Below are 19,954 nucleotides of genomic sequence, written 5' to 3' on the forward strand. Positions count from 1 at the left end.
AAATGGCTTTATATCTCCAGAATTAAGTGGGAAGATCTATGTTATGGTTTTGGTAAATCCTCTTTAATGTCCTCTTTTAATGCCCTGTCCTCTTTAATTTTTGTTCTGTTAGTGTGTGCGTGCGTGCGTGCGTGCATGCGTGCGTGTGTGTGTGTGTGTAAATGGTAAAGGGTCTGCACTTATGTATGGCTTTTCTACCTACTGGCACTCAAAGCGCTTTACACTGCTTCTCATTCACCCATTTGCACTCACAATCACACATGGGTGATTCAACACTCACTGGGAGCAGCTAAGTTGGGGTTCAGTATCTTGCTCAAGGACATTTCAACATGTGACTGGAGGAGCGAGGAATCGAACCAGTAACTGAGGGATTGGTGGACGACCGCTCTACCTTCTACCAGTCGCCATGTGTGTGTGTGTGTGTGTGTGTGCGTGTGTGTGTGTATGTAGTTACATTGCACAGAGACCCAATGCACAAAAGCAGCCACTATGACAGAAGCACACACACACACAGTCTTACAAATCTCCCAGTACAGTTGCTATGGAAACAAAGTTTGTCCGGTTCATATACAAATAAAGCCTTACATTTTTTGCGACCTTGGCTTGCTGGGCAAACTTGTCAGTCTTCACACTCCAGCCCCCGCTACTTCATAGTCTGCAGTAAATCAAAAACAGGCGATTTGTCAAAGTCACATAAAGGACTGTGTTGTATTTTCATATCGCATATTACATATAACAGTGTTTTAGGGAAAACAAAGAAGTATGCAAACACATCATTATCTCGCCCCATAAACTACTAATTAAGACACCTGTGTTAGTTATATTATGTTTAAGGCACGAAAGGCACACACTGTACACATGCTTGTAACCATTAATGCACCTTTTCACACAGTTAAACCCAAACCCTGCTCACTTCAAAATCTTACACCTAATTCCTATATACATCGTTATGTCTTCAAGCACTAAACCCTAAAACCTGCACATATCTGAATCTTGGTAAAATATGTCGAGCTGAGCCTGTTTTATGGCCATTCTGGATAGATCACACACTTTAATTCCTCTCCTCATGGTTGGCAACATTGCTGGAGGAACTTCGAAAATAAAAAGGCCACAGAAGAAGAGTGTTTTGATATTTCATACGGACTGTTTGAACGTGTTCTTGTGGTGAATGACTGTTTACCCCACTGGCTGAATCGCTGACAAGTTAAGCGTCACAGAGATAACTTCAAACAGGCAAACAATATTTTATATCAAACGTTTGATTTTTGTCTATGATTCATTGGCACAAAGATAAACAGAGGCCAGAGAGAGAGTAGCTTATGTTGCCGTGTAAAACATCAAAAAAGCATCCAGACATTTTGTCTTCTTTAGTAGGGAATGTAGTTTGTTTCTATGTAATTTTTGGCTAAAAAGTTTTCTGGAAATATTACAAGATGTCAAACCATAACCCTTGAGAACTAGTTTGACGGTAAAACTGTTAGCACTGCCTTTAATTCAGTTGCACCAAGACACACAGTGTTAGTAAAAATATGTTTTAACCTACTCACTACTTATTACTTATTATTAGAGTAGTAATCTTTCCCGTGTCTAATGTTAGCAGGCCAGCTTCTTCCTCTAGCCCTGAGAGCAAGATTACACATTCTGGACCAGTCTATTTACTGATCACACACACACACAGAGTCAAAAGCGATATTAACCCTCCCACTGAACCCTGCTGAGAGAAAGCTAAAGAGACAATCGTATATCTGGGGCATGTGCAGCAGCTGCCCTCACAAGAACTCTACCCAGAAACGTAGCGTCTGTATATGTTTGAGTGAATCTTGTGCAAAGCTGGTTAGACAGACTCACAAGCTGACTGTCTGAGTGAGAGGCATGAAGTCAAGGTGCGTCAATCAGCAACCTGCCATCTCAGGTGACACATCTTCCATTGTACCTGGAGCATTGCAGAGAGCTGACACCGCACTTCCTAAAATATCTGGTTATACACTGTACTAACCCTAAAAAGCGACCATGTTTTCTAAAAACAAGGCTGGCTCACTTGCTTTCACTAACTATAATAGGACCCCTGCGGCTCCTATTCATTGATTCTGCTTTTCCTAATAAAAATAGAAACAGTTCAGAGCAAGAAGCGAATCATTTGACTCTGCATGTGTTCTTTGAGATAATGTGCTGCGCTTTAACCAGAAATGCTTGTCTTTAGAAGAAGACGTGAGAGGGACTGCCGAAAAATAACAAGCTCTCTGAGGTACACAAAGAACAGTTGCACATATCTAATTTTAGGGTCAGGGGACAGCTTGCAGGAAACATTTGTCTTCACGCTTTCCTTCTAGTGCACACACACTCTGGACCTGCATTCACTTACAATGGATTTGGATTTGTTTGCACTCCTGCATTTTAGTATGTGTAAATCTAACCTCTGGATCTAGTAAATGATTTCATGACCTTCTCCTTTTGATCTTTGCTCAGCATTTTATTTTCTGTACAACAAAAAGCCACAGACATGATTGATAATGCATGCATGCTCCGCTGGCTGCTTGCACGTTCCTTTGATCTCGGTCAAACTGAACGAGAGGAGCTGATAAAATGTAGGGCAACCCTCGTTCTGCTGGGTTAAAAGGAAACAGGGATGCTTTGAATAAATGGTGAGACCTAACTGCTGTAACACTCGTAACACACGAACATAAACATCTTTGAAATTAAGGTCCTCCAATGAAATCACATTCTCAACCATTCTCAAGGGGCTGCACTGGCCTCTATTTCACACCAATGGGGACTGCACAACCCCTAGCTCCTGTCCTTGCTGAACAGCTAAAGGAAAGAAGATTGGGGTCTGACATGAGGTTGTCAAATGCAGAAATTATCTGTTGATCTGAAGTCCTGAGCCACAGTAGCTTTGACCTTTCCATAAGGAGTTTCGAGACCAGCAGGTCCTTGGCACACGCATACACAAACGCACTCATATGCTCTCTTTGTCTCTGCCCCTTTTCTCTCTCTCCCTGTGTCTAACAGTGCTGCTAGAACATGCATGTATTATTCATTTAGCAACTAGCAGGATGTGGGGTCTTGTCAAGAACTGAACCCACCACAGCGTTGAGCAGAGGAGAGTGGAGAACAGAGAGCAAAGGAGGGGAAGAAACAGGGGAGAAAAACAGAGTGAGAGTGGGAAAAGAGGATGGAGAGATGTGTTATCTGGTGAGTCAGTGTCTGTGGGTCTAAATACAGTAAACAACTGACATTACAGCATGGAGAGAAACACATCTCTACTCCTCTTTCCAACAGGGAGTTGAACCAACAACCTGTCCCCACCCCTCACTAGGACCATGCCTGCAGGAGGAAATTGCCACTGAAGCTGAGGCGAGCCTCTCCCCGCAAGAGCTGTCAGCTACGCTAAACTAAGTAGAATATTTCAACTCTCCGGCAGCTGGGATTGGCTCCTCTCTATCTCCCCTGGCCAATCTTAAATAGCAATCTGACTGTCACTCAGGAGACATCTGCGCTTGAAAGAGTTGTAACACTTGGCATGAATGGAAGTGATAGAAATGTTAGCCCAAAGGAAAAAGAAAATTAAAGATGGACTCTACACACATTGGCTAAACCCCAGTGGCCCCTGAGGATGTGTGTGTTGAGTGCAGCTATGCAAAAGGTTCTGCTAGAACAAGCAGGAGGTTCCACTAAATAGTAGACACTGTGGTAAGTTAGGGTGGGTCTGTTATTTATTAATCTGTTATTTGTTGCTGTTTTAAGATGTAACATAATGTTTTGTAGTCTGTTTTTCAGTTGCATTGGCATATATGGCATAACTTGCCTGTAGTCAAAATAATAATTTTATCTATTCAGTTTCAGTTAATAAGATAAAAACAAATATCACTCAAATCAGCAGTTCCCTTCATCTCTACAATGCATTTTAGCCTCTTTCAGCTCATTGTTTTGGCCCATAACGCTACAGTTTTCCTTTTCATTGCAGCTGTTTTCTTCAAGTGGTGCACCAAGCCAGATATTTCAGCCGAAACTAAAACTAGAAATACTGGCTTTACACTCATCAGTTGGCCAGAAACTCAAAATGAATTTTAGTGTTGCTTTATATATGTTTAATTAAACCACTATTAGCCAACGTGTTAGCCACATAACTGTTACATGGTGATAATATGATGATGATTTTATGCTAAAACCATTTAGGGAACTTTTAACAGCAGAATTGATGGGCTGGGGTTAGGAATAAAAGTTTATAGTCACGTGCTGCAAACGCAAACTGTTTTACGCATGGCAGCTGTGGGGTGGCAGACAAATGATTTATTTGGTTTTTCTAATGTTGTGCTGTAGTGCAGCCAGTAACATAAAGTCAAAAACAAGGAGGAAAGGAAGGGTAGCGGCACTTAAGCAGGCCCGGCTCCACTGATGGATGACTTTTGAACATACAAAGGCCAACACTGCTGTGAGTAAAAACAGAGCCCAGGGGAGGGGCATACCCCAAACCATGTGGTCCAACCTGACCCTGCACCAGTGAGAAAGAGGGCATGTCACCACAATCACATTATGCTAGATAAATGCCCAGCCTGCAACAAAGTCTGTGTGGCTTCTTTATAACAGAAGGCTGCCACATGGCCCAATTTAAAAAAACACTCGCTTGTGACTCTGCAGATAACACAGTGTGTATGGGGATGCATAACTGTATGTGTGTGTATTTGGGGGGGGGGCACCAACCACATGGTTATGGTTATTATGCCCTCAAGCAAGGCTGAAGACAGCTGCACAGTTGTGGAGAGGGCTGAAAACAGGCAAGGCCGACTGAATGTGATTTCTTTATACCCCTGGTCATAAAATGTTGCTTTGTGGCCTGGAAATTCCTTCAAATATTCTGTCAATGCACGCTATGTGACACCAAAAATTAATAACTTTTAGTGCCTTTTCCCCTCATTTATTTGAGGATTAATCATGAAGAGCTTCAGCTATCCTAAAGTGTGGCATTCATCATTGTAGCGAGCATACAGCAGCAGCAGTGTGCATGTCGTTAAAACTACTGCGTGAGGTCTCCGGGTCCTGCGTGTGTATATGATAAACTGCAGGGGATTTGAGGTGGGGAACGTTTTAAAACCCCTCCAAAGTCTCAGCGTCTGCCGAAAGAACCAACTGTTTTGCTTTCAACTGTTAATCTTGCCCTGAGAGTAAGTGAGATTTGTTGGCATGTTGGCAGGTGTCATTACCCGACAGCCCATTGGAGCGAGGGATTCACAAACAGGAAGTGATAATATTACACTTTTTCCCCCCAGGCTGCCGAGTCCTGTCAGCTCTGCAGGAACACAGTTATTACCATTACAAAAGCGATCGTTTGTTCGTCAGCTCCGGCAGCATCAGCTATTACTTTACACAGCGAAGATTAAAACAGGATCTGCAACATTTTTCATAACAGGCCTTGTACTGTAATAACTCCTCTTGTGATTCCTAAAAGAATTTCATATATTTAATTTTTTTAGTAGATTTGGGGAAAATTAATATTTTGGATGAAGTGAGGAGAAGCGAAAAGTGATTTCCCCCGTGGTGGAGCTCCAGGCTGCAGGAAGGAGTGCTGCAGGTTGATTACCCCAGCTGGAGCAGGCCATGTGTGGGGAAGCAAAGAAAGGGGAAACCCTGTTATGGGCTCCAAGGAAGAGATCCATACTCTGGGAATAAGTTAATCCCATAATGACTTCCGAGGATGAGAGAGTAGGATTGGCTTTCTTAGCTTCAGTGAGTAAGAGAAGGTAAGAGAGAAGGAAAGAGGGTGAAGAAAAGGAATAGAGGGGTTTGAAAAGTCTAGGGGAATAACTCTCCTCCGCCCTGAGGCACATAATTATATCTATCTGAGGATGAGATTAATGTCCTTTTAAAGACACTCAAACACACACATACACACACACACATACACACACACACAGGTAACGTATAGATGTCCCAGACCTTGGGCATTTCTCCACAAGCCTCCAACTGAGTGAGTGATTTCTCTAAACTGCACCCATGGGCAAGCGTACGACCATAAGCCAGCCTGTCAGGGAAGTGAGACACACATTTGGTTAACTTCCCAGCACACAAGAACACACACACACACACACACACAAACACACACACACACACACAAACAATGTGGAGAGTGTGGGCCAACAACGGTATGAGAGGGAAATGGGTGATAAAATCCTCATTTTCCTTCATTGCCGGGTCGTTTGTCTTCGTCGTGCAGGCGGCTCGCCAGTCATGGAAATGTTGGCCGGCAACTGAGAGCTGAGTCATGTCAGGCGTTCATCGATCATTCGACTGTTTACTGTTACTCTAACTCGCTCTTTTACTGCCTCCGTTTAGCTATCCCTCGCCGTTTCTCTTTTATCTCTCGTGCACATAAAATCAGTGGGTGTGCAGTTTGACCCCACGCAACCTTTCTTTATTTCTCCCTTCCAACAGTTTGTCATTAATTTTTGTAAATGGATAAAAACATTTATACACTGAAAGGTGATGTTGAAGGATGTTTTCCAGATAAATTCAAGGACTGGACCAAGTGGGGACAACCTAGGACTAACATTGTAAAGTAAGTGCTGTCACTCGAGGAAACAAGATTTTCTTCTCGGTATAGAGCAGGAATTTGTCAGTATTTGTCAGTGTGTGAACTGAAGCAGGAAAAAACTCACTATAGCAGTTAAGGTGCTACCATTATCACATCAAACTCCATGTGTGATGTGCAAGAGCAGAAAGCTTGGTAGGTATAACACAATAAAAAGGTGGCTGACTTACAGAAGGGTCAATTCTGTTTAGCAGATGAAAATCTTAAAATTGATTTGTCTGCAAAATGCTGTTCATCTATCAAACGCCATCCGGATCTGTCTATTTCTAGCTTTTGACCTACTTCCAACTAAGTCTACAAGCTTAAAACTTGATGCAGCCATTGACAAACTACACAATGCTCAGTCTCAGTTTTACAGGTGTAAAACCAGTGTAGTGAGAAAAATGGTCAGAGCCGTTCCTTTGGCAGTGTCAACTCAAATATGCAACTAACCTGAAGGAAAACTTGAACAGATGCCACAGTGATTGTTCTCTCATGTTCATGTAAAAACCCAACTGTTGGTGCAAACAGGTAATGTAGCCTAAAGAGGCAGACTGATAGGTTGAAGAAAGGATATGTCAACTATATTTATGCTGCACCTTCACTGAGTTCCAGAAGTAAGTAGAGAATGAGGGATTTTGAATCTGGCTGCTGCAGCTAAAATGAGGGAAAATCCTTAAACTCTCTGTGCATCTCCCACACACACGTCCCGAAGCCTGTACACCTACAAATGTAAAACTCCCCATGGAATCCTGCAAATCAGAAGTTACTGTGTGTGAGCAGGTGAGTGTATTTGCCATCCAGCTGAAAGAGTGTGTGTGTGTGTGTGTGTGTGTGGCCAGGGAGAAGACTGAATACTTTTAGTGCTTAGTTTGTACAGGATGACTCAGCAGCATTCGGCCCCCATGGGAGCACAGGCAGCCTGTTAGGGCTCTGCTAATAAGACGCCTGCTTCACCATCCCACCTGAACACTGCAGAGAGAGAGAGAGAGAGAGAGAGACAGAGAGAGAAAGGGGGAGGACATGGGGAAGCAAGAGATGCAGATGTACATATTAGAGAGAGGGATGTTTCTTGAAGATGAGTGCACCTGTCTCCAAGCACAATCTGCTGCTCTCGCTCATTTTCTCTCTCGCTCTCATGAGAGCACACAGCACAAGACATTTTAAAAGATATTTTCGCAACCACTTACATTCAGAGGTGGAAAGAGCACTAAATCATTTTATTCAGGTAGAAGTACCTGAATGGTGTCTGTTGGGTGACGGCCAGCTACAGCAGCTCCACACTTTGCGGGTTGTTTTTGTACATTAAGTTTTTGTTGTCTTCCACCAACACATGTTCTGAGGTGATGGGAAAATGTGGCCTTGCGTTAGACTTTTGGTGACTGTGTTGAGAAGCGGAGCATTATTTACGTATGGCAACAGCCAGGATATTAGCCCTGCAAAAAGCATGCCTGCTCCTAGGAGAGACCTGAAACTGAAATCCACCAGGAGCTGATGAGGCAGGCAGAGCTGGAATGACATGCTAAGGATACTGAGGACGATGTCTCTCCAACAAATGGACAAGTCATTGCTTGTTGATTGGGGGCCAGTCCAGGACATGGCTGAGTGAACTCGTCCCCGGCTCACTGTGACTGGGTGGTTTTCAGGTGAGGGTGTAGGGACTAATGAGGCTGCTCGTTCCTCGGTGTGTGGAGGAACGTTTTGCTGCTGCTGATGGACTTCAGTCTCCTTTGCTCCCAGCAAACTCAAGCATCCTGGATAACTAGCTGCACACTGTTTTGCAGACCTCTCAAGGACTCCCACACTTGTCTACTCCCTCTGTAATTACTTACACTATTAGGCTATTGTTACATTCTGTATTTAAAATTCTGTAATAATGATTTAGAATTTGGATACACCTCTGCTCTGCTGCTGTGGCACCCGCACACCCCCCTTTGGGCATGAAGACAGTGTTACCTTATTTACTCTCGTGGAAATTGCACATGTTCAAGTAAAATTACACGTGGAAAAGTGTACTTAAGTAGAAAGAAAACTTAAAAAGTTTAAAAAGTAATTTAGGTAAACATTACTAGTTACTTTTTCTGTCCTCTAGGATCTTTCCCAGGCAATGCTGGCAGAGCTGGAGCATTCACGTAACTTTTTTCAGATTATTATAATATATTCATTTAAAAAAAAACAGTGAGTTACTTCTGCTTCTGTAAGTTACCTTAACCTCTAAAATGTTACAAGATGTTGTTATAACAGCAATGATTGTGTCATGTTCAAACAGTGATTCCCGGAATTTCTATTATCAGTCTGTTCTGAGTTCATATAAAAACACCATCAACTGAACAAGTATTAAAGGTAAAAGTACCACTTTATATTTCCTGTTAAATGAATGTAAATCATTGTGTCTTTCTGCTAAACTCACCGACCATCACATATCAACAGTATCTCTTCTGCTTTTTACTCCAGCACATTGTTGTATTTTGTAAACCAGAATTGTTTGATGTTACATTCAAACTGAAAATGAAACAATGAGATTGACTCTGAGCCACAGTAAAACTAAAAAGTGTCAGTACAACGTTCCAGTGATCATGACATAACATGATGACACTTTATTTAAATATAAAGTGTCATTATATAGATGTGTTGAAGCAGTTTTGACTATTAGCTGATGTTTTTTCGGTTTTATTTTCATCACATAGTGACAATAACAATATCCATATTTGCACAGTAATTTCAAGAATATACAATAAATAATATAGAACAGGGGATGGTCACGCTGTGTCTTGCTGCCTTCGGAAGGACGGGGAAAAAATCATGTTAATCAATAAATCATGTTAATTCATAAATCTACAGGGACCGCTCTGCCAGATTTCTCAGTGCAGGGACACCAAAAAGGGAATTTCAAGTTCAGGAGATGTTTGGGGCCTTGGTTGTTTTTTTGTTTGATTTACTTTGATGAGGAAAAGTGAATTTAATACTGCGTTCAATGATCCTTATTTACCATGTAGTATTCAGTTGGTTAATTTTGCGTCTGAAAATAGACCATTTTTGTGGGATTTTCACTTTAGCTGTGTGCTCTTGCGATGTGATTGCAGAGCTGGATGCACTTTGAGCACTGTTAATATGTCACATAAGTCAAAGTCGGCTAAAGTAATGATATGCCTGCACCTGGTTTAGTGAAAGGATTCCTGGCGTGCTATTGATTTATTTTCAGAAAAAACACAGAAGTGATTGTAGTGAGTAATGCAACTTTGTTTCTAAAATGTAGTGGAGTAAAAATTAGGTCTTTAGATGTTTGCCCTTAGATGTAGTTAAGTAAAAGTCCACATAGCTTCAATTAAATTTACTTAAGTAATTAAAATTGAAATGGAAAGGGAAATTTATTTTAATTATGTACAGCAAAAGAAAAAAAACAATGATAATACAAGCTGTTATTACAAAAAAGGACCAAAAAGATTAAAAAACTTACAAAGTACAGATATGTGAAAAATGTACGTAAGTACAGTAACCAAGGACCCAAGGACACTTCGACACACAGGAGGCAGGAGGGACCCTTTGGTCCACAGACAACTGCCTTACCAACTGAGCTACAGCTGCCCCTTCTCTTAAAAACCTGTATGCACTTTTCAGCACTGATGCTGCCTTTCCAGATGAGTTAGCTGCCCACACCATAGGCACAAGATGCAGGCTTACTTTCTGCTGATTTCTGCTGACAAATTGGATGGTCTCTCTCCTCTTTAGTCCACAGGACATGGCATCCATGGTTTCCAAAAAGAATTTAAAAATTAGATTAATCTGACCACAAAACAGTTTTCTATTTAGCCTCAGACCATTTTAAATGAGCTTTGGCCAAAAGAATGCGGCTGTGTTTCTGGATCTTGTTCACTTATGGCTCCTTCTTTGCATGATGCATATTTAACCTATATTTGTGGTTTTCATAGTGAACTGTATTCATAGACAGTGATTTCTGGAAGTGTTCCTGAGCCCATGCAGTGATGTCCAGTGTTTGTAATGCAGTTCCACCTGAGGCCTGAAGATCGTGCGCATCCATTTGTGACCTTCAGTCTTCTCCCTTGTGCACAGAGATTCCCCCTGATTCTCTAAATCTTTTGGTGATATTATAAACTGTAGATGGTGGGAACTTCAAAGTCTTTGCAATTTTTCTGAAATTGTTCCACAATTTTGTGGCACAGTTTGTCATAGATTGGTGAACCTCTGCCCATCTTTACATTCAATAGGCTCTGTCTATCTGCTTTTTTAAATCCAAGTCATGTTTGGTGACCTGTTGCCAATTATCATAATTAATGTCACATGCTCCTCCATTGTTTTATTTATTTGAACCAATTACTTTTCCAGCCTTTTGTGGCTCCTCTTCTGATTTTTTTTAGATGTTTTGCTGCCATCAAATGAGCGAATATTTTCCATGAAATGTTAACTTTCAACATCTGATATGTTGTTCATGTTCTATTGTGAATAAAACATGGGCTGATGAGATTTTCAAATCATTGCATAGTTTTTTTTTTTTTAGGTTTTACAAATCATCCGAACTTGTTTTGAATTGGGGTTGTGCTTGGAGAGTGAAGTGGACTAAAATGGACATGTTGGTGAAGGGAACAGAGGAAGGTCAAGCAGAGGAATGTGGAAAAGCTAAAACTGGGTTATTCATGTTTGTCATATCATGTTTTAATTTGTCTGGAGCATATGTTACTAGAAAGTATCTGCAGTCTCACACAGCTGAAGTATGTAGTGAAGAAATAAAGCTCCTCTCTCCTTACTGTGCCTCTTTGCTCTCTCTCCTGTCGTTCCCTGCTTATAGGCAGCTGGTAAGAACCAGCATATTTATTCACCTCCTTTTTAAGTGTCACAGGTAAACATCCCAAACAATCTTATGTCTTGTTTTACAATTTTAAAATAAAGTCACTTGTGATTATAAAACTTCAAATTATGGTGTGTCTATAGTGACTGAGAAGAGTTCTGGGGAAGACTCTGTCAGGTTAAAACCAGGTACAGACAAAGGAAGGAGCTCCATGAGCAAAGGGTCCAGTTTGGTCTGGAAATAGAGGAGCTGATAAATGAAAAGACAGCAAAGAAGAAGTTCCTCGTGGACAAACAGTATGAAAACTCACTAACAACATAGGTATCATGGAAAAAAGTTACACTGACTGTTTGACTCTAAAACTCACAATCTGTGTCAATTTGTTAATAAGCTAAGAACTAATTTTTAAGTTTTAATTTTTTCCACAGTAACACTTCATTCCCATGTGTATTTATGTGTTTAATTTCTAAGTAGTCTTATATGATAATATGTGTGTGAATGTTGGTTAATTTTGTTTGCATGCTACAGCGGCTTAGCTTCACTGAAAAACATCATGTGTCAGTAGGTACTTCAACCTGAATGAAACACATCAATCCATTGGCTTTTTGGGTCAAGCTGGAGCTGCCACAGTGTGCGAGACACAACACACACATACAAAACAACCCCAACCACCATGTTGGAAATATTGAACAGTCCTTACTCAACTAAGGTGAACTAGCTGCTCTCTGTCCAGTTATGCAGCCAGTTGACTCCACATTGTGTTGTGAGAAGAAAAGACAGACAGGAGGCTGCTTCTATTTCTGGGCTGTTATTTATGGTCTGGGCAGGAACACAGTATACAGTATGAGCTGGTCAGTCACATAGTTGGCTTGGACACAGCACTCCAGCATCATCCAACATCTTTCACGAACTTTCATAGTTTCACTAGTGGCATCTATATACTGAGAGAGGGCACCTACTTAACCACTACTGGATGCATTATAAGTCAGATCACATGTTTTACTGACCCATTACCCATTGATAGAGGGAATAAGTTAAACCCTTTAAGCAACACAGTTTTCCCCTGCTACAGATCACATGTTGATGTACCATGGAAAGAGTCTTTCTGTTACTTCATAAAGAGTATACTACTGTATGTCGTATACTGAATCTTAAGTGTTGAGTGAGCTGAGACATCCAATATAAACATAGTGTATAGGACTCCATGAATGAAGACTAGGAGGAGGACTATCAGTTTCAAGCAAAAGCATTTTGTATAAACTGCTCTTCGGAGGTGCATTAGTGACTGAGCACCGTTTGAACTGTTGATTACAAGGCCCTGGCTGCATAGAAAAGCTATGAAAAACAAGTGCACTGAACACAATAGTTAAAGCTGAAGCAAAAACAATTCCATGTTGCTCCAAGTTTATGAAATGTTTGGTAAAGCTACTCTAGAGTCTGTAGAAACTGACTGTTGCTTTTCCTTTGTTATTTTGCGGTATATAATTCTACTCATGTCCACAATTTTCCTGAAATTGGTGAATAAACCGTTACTGCATCTGACAGAAATTAGGACCAGATTCATGCAAAAAATCCCCTGGTTGTTATAAAAGAGCCCTGAATTTTCTGTCACGCCTGGCTCCTTCAAACACACCCACACACAGATGCACAGGCATGTTGACAGAGAGTCTGACTGACATACACACACATAAACACAAACACACACACACACACACACACACACAAACACACACAAACACAAACACACAAACACAGACACACACACAAACTCCTGCTGGCAATGTCTGGCACTTCCATGGACTCTGTGTCCAGATGAACTGGACCATTTTCGGTTCAACCTTGTGTTTGTGTCGGTATGTGTCTCTGTGTGTGTGTGTGTATGCCAATGTGAACAACCCATTATAAAGTGCTGGGTCATTTGAGGTCAGAATGGAGATGACTATTCATAGAGCAGACGTGATCCAGCAATCCAAGTGTCCTGGTCCAGCAAGGCACAAATCCAAAGAATGTGCTTCATTCTCACTGTAAAAAAGAGGGGGAATCATGTTTTAGTACAGCTGTGAAACAATTAAACTTTTTTGGACTTTACAAAGAAAAACCTCAGAGATTTTTCAACAAGGAAGGAACATAGACATTTGTGCAAACAATTTACCACAAAAGAAAACTGAGAGACACTGTGAACGTCTGACTTGGACTTTTCCCAAACAGATGTAGTACATTGACACATACTAACACGGCCTGAGAAAGCCAAACACTTAGGTACACACTAATACATCCCTGCTTTTCCTTCTTTCTCAGGCTCAACGACAGTGAAAAGAAAAGGAAAATAAGCAGAGAAGAACCCTAAAAACAGAAAAGTTCTAAAATTGTTTCTAGGTGTTGGTTTATGTTCCCATCCGGGCCCTGCAGAGATCTTTAGAGGGGCAGGTGCACATATAAAGGAGCACACGAAATAAGGGTTTGAAATGCCATAAAACATAATTTACAGTTTAAGAGATTAGATTATGACAAATAGGCATTTGAACAGAAAGTAAACGAATATTTTAATGAACCACATCATAGTACTTTACTGTACTACAACTCCATTAGCCAGGGCTCATCACAGATGACCTGACCTGAGGTTAAAGATCATGATTTAAGTAAAACTGACAGCACCAAGATAATTTTATTTATAGCAAAATGATTATTAATAAATGTTCTTGAAAGGGGACTCGTAAAAAAAAAAAAAAAAGAAAAAACCTGACAAACGAAGACTCTGGGCCCCAAGCGGCAGGTGCTGGTGCACCCTAAGCCACTCCACTCTGCATGTGTCTGGTTCCCATCCTGTTGAAAAGCTCACACACATCTGAGGCTTCCTTCATACCAGAATTTCTGATTATTTTCATAGTTTCTCAGGCACAAATCTGATGCTCTCATGGGTGACTACATCAAAAAAGCTACAACACAGTCTAATTTTTCCCTCTTCGGAGTCAGGAAGAGATCAAGTTTGCTGCAAAGATGGAAAAATCTTTGAGGGTTGATTATTGTGTAAAGACAGGGTTAGTCTGTGTTTTTGAAGTATAAAATCGGAACATAATATGTTTAGCTTACAGAACAGCAATACAAATGTTCCAATCGGTCAAGCTGCAAAGCAAAAGTACAAAAGCAAAGAGTGTTGTTGTTGCAGCCTAAAATGCCTGGTTACACAACATGTATGAAGAAAAGTAATGCATGTTGTAATGTTTTGATTATGTTTTAAATTGCAAGGTTGCACAGAATCATGGGGGATTGATTAAATTAATTACTTATTAACACTTTAATATAAAAACAATTCATTGCAATCGTTCAACAAATGCTAACTTCAGCATGCTAATATATCCCAGATGACAAAGGAACCATGCTACCGTTTAGCAGGTATAGTTCCTACTGACCTCATTTTATGTGCTACTATGCTAAATATGCATAATTATTTGTGCATCCTACTAGGGAATAAACAAAATCTTGCTCTGAGTAATGATGGGAATGTTATTAGATTGCAGGTATTTCTCTATGAATCAATTATCATTATAGTTTGTTGTTGGTTTTTTTGTAATTTCTAATAGTTTACCCTGATGACAGGCTACATTATGAAGTCTTAACCCAGCCTCACGGAACAAGACAGTCAGTGGGACAGTCATCCCCAGAGTCAGACCCCCATCATGGCTAAGACGATTGGTTTCACTAATTGGGTTTTAAAAGTGAAGTGAGTCAGATTATTTTCTTCATGTTAACTGAAGATTGTCATTTGCCAGCAACCACAAAACGCAGTCAGTGTCTTGATATGAAGAACATTACCACAGCAGCGAATTATGCACAGTTTTGCTCTTTATTATGTTAAATGGTTAAATGGTTAAAAAGGTTAATATGGTGTGTATGTGGAGGAGACTTGCAAGCTGTCAGAGTGTGTCCTCAGGATTGGAAGCGGCCAGTTCATGTCAGGACGAAAGACACTGCATAACATTGGTCCACAGGTTAATAACCAGGGTGTGGCATGCTCTACAGGACCTGCAACTCATCATGTCCTGTTGATTTACATCGAATCAGTGATAGTGTGTTTAAAGAGAACTAATAATCACTAACTACACTCACATTGAATCTTTATGGGTCTTTCCTCAGACTGCAGCAAACACACTTGTCCAGGGGCAGGACAAGAGGGGCAGTCTGGCCACCCCCAAAATCTAATTTGCCACCCCCTGCTAGACTGACTAGATAATGGATTTTTACCTGTCTCCAATTGTTTTTGATATTATTGGTTTATGACTGTATGGAGTTAAAGTGGGCAGAAATGTTAAAGATTTGACAAAAACTTAACATAAAAAATAAGTCACAATCAATTGCTTCTAGATCCACAGCTGCACGTGTCTACACTCTTGCCCCTAACCTGTCCATGCTGGATCACATACTAAAAACTTGTGCAATGTATTTTGTTCCCTTTTTGTCATTTGTGTGCATGCTTGAGTATAATTGTGTGTGTGTTAATCACACTTGGCTGCACCTGTGTGTTGCGAGGTAGCTGCGCCTATGCGTTGTCTGCGAATAGCAAGTGACACTCGGTATCAGTCCAGGGAGGGAGAGCCCCAAATAGGCAGCATGTTAGGGGGGGGGTGAGAGAGAGACAGGGAGAGAGAGAGACAGGGAGAGAGAATGCCCTGGGGGGGCTTTCCACGGTGCTGGGCAAGACGTGAAGGTCATGTCGCTAAGCATCAGATCAGCTGGGCCGGTGGGTAGGGTGGGGTGCGCTCGTGTCAAAGAACGGCATCGTGAAATGCTCTCGAGGCACCACAGTGTTTCTTTGTTCCTGCAGCTCAGTTTGGCTGCTTGAACCCACTTTGAGTTGGTACGGATTTTGAATTTCGGCCATTTTGACATGTTTGTTTGCAGCCCCCATAAAATGGCTACATGGTCACGTGTTCCCAACTACTGTATGTACTGCAGTTTGTCTAATTCTGAGAGTGGTGAAATATTCAGCAGCATACCTGGTAAAGCCACAGTGATCAATACTATTACATTAATTCTACGATACGCAACTTTTAGGAATCAAGCAAGCACAGCCTGAAATCAATACACTCTACTCCACCCAGTCCTCACTGTTGAGAATCTGTTCTGGGCTTTGCACAGTCCTTAAGATATTAATCAACATTACAGAGAACAGCTACAAAGCAGCAGAAATAAATGTCCTCTTTGACTGGTTGGAAAGGTGAGCCTCATATAAAATATGACTATGCATAATCCAACGACCAGCGTTTGTAAATAACTCACAAATAATTATCGCCCATTGTTTTGTTTTTAGAGCCCCAACATTTTGGTTCAATTACAATATTCCAGTCAATGTTGTTTCTAACTAAGAGCAGCAGATGCTGGTGAACATTTTATAGATACAGTTGTAGATATTTTTAGAGACTGAAAAGGAGATTGAGGGAGAATATTGGACTCAAAATAATAAGGTGGACTTTGTAATTAAATGTTTATTAATCATACATATCATTCCATCTTCGCAGAATTTATAATCAGTACTTAAATATTTGATGTTTGATGTCCTGGTGAGCAAAAAGGAGTAGGCTAAAGCCGAAGCTTATTTAGAAACTCTACTCCTTTGTAATCACCTCACAATGACAAACACATCGGCTTTTCAAACTTGAACTTTCCTTTAAGATTATAACAATTGTCTTTTTTGGATCTCCTCTTTTTTGATGTATATTCGTTAGTAACAATTTTTTCCCCTATAGCTTTATATAATATCTAAGCATTTTTAAAGTATATCATCAGATTTCATTTGATTTCAACAGATGTTTGTTAATGTTGATTTTCCTTATATCTTCCTTCAGTGCCAATATCATTAGTGTGGTTTACAGGCATTTCCCTAAACTTCTATACAACAGCTGATACATGGAACAATTATGAAACTGTACAGTATATTCAAATGTTTTTCATGTACAGTGATCTTACTTCATATTGATTTCACTATATCTATGTGGGGTTTCCAACACAGCTCATTATTTAATGTACATGTTAAGTCAACACTTTCTATTTCTATTTTCCCGTCCTTACTACGAATTCAGTTTCTGCTGGATTCAGGTAAAATGTATTGATATCAAACCACATTTTACTGTTTGTATTTGTTCTCATTTACTGTACTTCATTCACACTATCTAAATGTTTTCCTTAAAAAAAGTATAATCTGCAAATAAAATACATTCAAACAATTTCGACACTGTATCGAGATCATTTACATAAGAATTAAATAACTTTGAACCAAAGACACTTACAGCACTTCATAATTCACCCTTGCCAATTTGGAAACAGTTTTTTCAGCTAAATAAATTGGCATTTATTATCAAGGTAAACACTTTGGGGGATTCAGTTTGATTACTTTTAGCAGGATATTTAGACTGAATTGCCATTTGTTACCTCAGCATTAAAAATATGAGATGTGGGTGAGATTCAGAACTTTAGTACAAAACATGTTTAGAAACATTTCTCATCCCTTGGTTTCAAACGCCACTGGATAAACTTGAATCATTCTTAGCTTCTGAAAGGTGATACAGTTTTTTCATTTGACAGCAACAAAATATATTTAAATCAAAGGAGAGTTGGTAATATCATATTACAGAGAGCTAAGAAGCAGTTCTACCGACTAGACTGGATCATTTTGTAACTACAGAAAGGTGTATTGTGAGTCAGGGTGAGGGATGAGACAAAAACAAAGATGAGGACAAAGAAAATGTTCTGCAGTACAAAAAAAAAAAAATCTTTGCCACATTTGGCAGCTGAAGCTATCTTGATACTTCAACTCTTTTTCATGCAAGTTACCTCGCAGTGAAAGAAAAACATTTGTGTTTGTGTGTGACTGAACCTGTCAGTGAATCATCACATCTCCTCTCTAGCAGTTCAATAAATAACCATTCCCAAAAATGCCCGCTTTACTCACAGGTCAATTTCCCCCGCAGTCTGACAGAGAGGACTCCCCAGGGAGAAAGGAATGAGTCAAGGCGAGCAGGCTACTTTCCAATATCCAGAGAGGAGCTACGGAACAACTTGTGCCAGATGACTCATCATTCAGCCGAACATTTCTCCACCTTATACCTGACACCTGCCTGCTGCTGTGACCCTGTTTAAAGTGTGATTTGTCTCACAAAATGCCTGTATGTGGATGGGGCTGATGTTTACATAATATATTTATTACTCATGCATCAAATTTGACATATGGGGCTGGTTTTTAATCAATTTGTCATAGTTGTGAAATGAACTACTATAATATTGGGATTATCTGTGAGCTTTTGTCTGTTTTGCATGGATTCAAAATAATTCGTTTTTGGCCTTTGAACTTGTAATGAGACAGAACAAGTAATTTGACAGTAGTCATTATTCTGACATTTGCTACCCTTTGTGTGACACACTGAATATCGGTAATATTTTTGGTAGCAGACGTTTTAAATACTAAATACTTTAAGTGTATATTCTGAATTCACAAAGTCTACTTCCCTCCAACCATGTCAGCCTGCTGCACTGGCTGACAGATGCAGCTGCTGGTCCAAAACAGAAGACATTCAAGGTTTCAAGCGGTTTGCTGATTGTTCTATATCATGTGTATATTTTGGTGAAGCAAAGGTCAAAGAGCGAATGAGAATGCGTCCTGCGGCTTTGTGTGCCACACTATGTAATGGGTGACAGCAGAGGGTGGCAGCGGATTGAGGGCAGTAAAACAAAACACACACAGTGATGGTCGAGGTCAGGATCCTAAAGCTGTCAAGAAAATAAGTGCACGAAACATCTTTCAACACAGCAGAGTGTACATCACAGAAAACGGACTCATGTGACGGTGAAATATCTTGAACAGTATGTGAAGGACAGAAAAAAAACTAATAAAATAGGGAAATGGTAACTTACTTGGGGGGGAAATACAGTACAATCTTTTTTCATAGTCACATTTTATTGATCAAACAACACAGAAATAGGGTCTTTAAAGTAGAGAATCGTGCCCAATTGCATTCCTGTCTTATAACTTTGCACAGATTGTACTTATTTAGCCATCTATGGCATGTAAAGCACTACAAACTTTCATGGCAACGTGTAAAAAATTGGCGACAGCCCAGTTGATGAAACCAGCTGGCAGTCGTGTCCTTGTCCGAGCAGAAAGCTTCATTGCTTTTCAGGGTTGAATACATGGCCGATGTTCACACATTAGTGTATGACCTCGGTTGGTTGACAACGTGAGATCAAGCCACAGGCTGCAGGGAAAACGTGTTGCATTCAGATCTTCAGCATGGATGGAGCTCTGATAGGCTTGCACTCTCTCACCCACACACACACACACACACACACACACACACATGCATGCGCACATATTTCAGTCCCGAGAAGCACTAATGTGCACACCAAATTTTTAACACCAGCCTATAAAATTCACACAAATGCATGGACAAACACACATAGATAATGTGTCTTGATAACATTATGGATGGACGAGTGAGCAGCTCCACAGAACAGTGACTACTGGCGGCTGTGTGAAAGGAAATAGATTAGTCACTGTCTCAGCTCTCTCCCTTTTAATAACACAACATATAAAC

This window comes from Channa argus, chromosome 5, assembly GCF_033026475.1.
Source record: "Channa argus isolate prfri chromosome 5, Channa argus male v1.0, whole genome shotgun sequence".
NCBI classification, from domain to species: Eukaryota; Metazoa; Chordata; class Actinopteri; order Anabantiformes; family Channidae; genus Channa; species Channa argus.